This window comes from Echinops telfairi, unplaced genomic scaffold, assembly GCF_000313985.2.
Source record: "Echinops telfairi isolate 266 unplaced genomic scaffold, ASM31398v2 ScPeMD7_2;HRSCAF=8, whole genome shotgun sequence".
Classification (NCBI taxonomy): domain Eukaryota; kingdom Metazoa; phylum Chordata; class Mammalia; order Afrosoricida; family Tenrecidae; genus Echinops; species Echinops telfairi.
Window position 1 is genome coordinate 27,122,530 of NW_022103898.1, and position 2,184 is coordinate 27,124,713.

The window sequence follows — 2,184 nt, forward strand, 5'->3', positions numbered from 1 at the left end:
ATCCTACAGGACAGAGTGAAACTGCCCTTGTAAGTTTCTCAGACTATAAATCTTTACTGGAGTAGAAAGCCTCGTCATCTGCCTCAAGAGCAGCTGCTGGTTTCTAACTGCTGGCCTTGCCCTTAGAGACCAATGCACAACCCTCTCCAGCTTCAGGGCTCCTGGCCTCCTTCAGAGAAACTATAGAGTATTGGAAAATTAAAGAGAATGTTGACACATTATGAAAAATGTAACTGTTACTGAATAATGTGTGTGGAAACTGTCAGACAGGAACCTAACATACTATGTAAAGCCTTGGCCAACACAATGAACTTTTTTTTTTAAGGAACGGAAGAACATTTCCAGACAGAAGGAATGTCCATAAGCAAAAAATATGTACCAGAGGCAGAAAACCTGAAAGACAGACTGGAAAGTAGAAAGAGAATACCAAAAAGTACTGTGGAGACAAGGCTATAAAGACAAGGCTTTGTAAGGCATGTAAGTGTTCACATTTTACCTCTGGGAAAAAACAACAATGAGTATATTTTGCAAAAATGATTCCGTCTGGAGTAGAAAACCACGGAGGAGGCCAGAGTAGATGGAAGTAGAATGTAATTAGCACACTATCTAAGATCATCCAGAAGAGAGACAGTGGCTGGAAAGAGGGTAGTAGTGGTGAAGAGATAGTGGTGTAGATGAAGAGCAGAGATATTAAAGAGCCAACATCAACAAGGCCAAGACAATCAGAATAGGCTGCATTAGAAGAACCCTGAGCGAGGAAGGTGTCAAACTCCTACAGTGGGGGTGAACGGCATCCTTAGCCACAAAGCTAAACAAAGTAAAAGGACCCTTTTTTGGGGGGAGGGGGGCTATATCATGCATGTGACTGTGACTATTTCAAACCACAGGGTTAGGCTGTACAGAAATATTCTATTGTATTTCCATATTGATTTATTGGGTGTTTATGGATCTGAGAGACAAAGGAGGTCTCTGCAGGTGTGTAAAGTGAATCTGAACAGAAGAGTCCTTGGCCTTAATGCTGATCCCTTTGTTTTACGAAAACCCCAAAGCATTTATGACACAAGTTTAATTTCATCTCAAAGCAGAATTCTATTTATGCACGCAGCTGATACTTTAAAAATTAGCATCTATACTAAAGAACAAGAGATTAAGACAAAGAAAAGGGCTTGCAAAGTCCAAAAAGAAGCACCCAGCTTTCATGCCATCACCCACACTGGAGGAATGGGGTTTTCCAGTGATCTGCTACTTGGTGTATTTGCGTTAACCATTTTCCACAATGAAGAGACATGTTACTTAGAAAACTTCTTACTCATAGAATCCAATTCAAGAAAGAAAAAGTCATAAAACAATTCACTAAATCTGATACACACACACACACACACACAAACGAATTTACAACTTTTTTTTCTTTTTTACAAGTCCTTTGCATCTAGAATTCCATCGTGACTGTTAGAGGGGCGGATTGGATCATCATTGGTCTCTGTCATTACTAATCAGAGGTATGTGATCAGTTGGAGCCCAAGAAGTTTTCTGCAAGATTTATCAGTGGAAATCACCTTCTACCATTTAACCTTTCTACCCCGCATAAGAAAAACTCCAGAAAGGGGGAAGCCAGGTGGTTGGGTTTTTTTTTTTTCTTAACAAAACAGCTGCCCCACCCACCTCACACACAATAACCTTTCCTTCCCGAACTATAGCTGATGTCAGGCAAGGACGCTGGGCGCCGGGGCCCCAGGGAGGGCGGTTGGTGGGGTAGCCCAGGTTATCAGAGGCGGACCTCAGAACCCAGGGGAGCTGTCTCACCCAGTCCTGGACTAGTGTCCAATTTCCCAAAAGGGTACGAAGATCTCCACTACGGAAACACGAGCTCCCGAGCCGGCGCCTGAGACACCCCACCCGACAAAGGACACCGACTCTAGGTTTCCCGTCACCCTCGGGCCTCTTGGATCCCCGCGCTCCCGGCTCCGATAGGGGCTCACGCGGGCGCCCTTCGTCCGGACTCGCCGACGGCAGGCCTGTCACCAGGCAACAGTTGCCAGCCCGGGCGGCCCCGGGAGGCCTTCCCCGAGCGCAGGTCCTTCCCAAGTCCTCCCGGGGGCCTAGCGATCGCGGCCGGCCACAGATCGCTGGGTGGCCGCGGGCGGTCACTCACCTCTCCCTCTCGCCTCCCCCGAGGGGCGGCGC

General features: G+C 46.8%; 1 protein-coding gene across 1 annotated transcript in view; it reads right to left on the reverse strand.

Moving 5' to 3' along the window:
- The window catches only part of SCYL2 (SCY1 like pseudokinase 2), an 88,056-nt gene extending 85,889 nt beyond the window's left edge, over window positions 1-2,167 (reverse strand). Inside the window, exon 1 of the mRNA XM_045291287.1 lies at window positions 2,153-2,167. The gene's annotated coding sequence lies outside the window, so the exon portion shown is untranslated. The remainder of the gene's footprint in view (window positions 1-2,152) is intronic.
- Window positions 2,168-2,184: the final 17 nt, after the last annotated feature.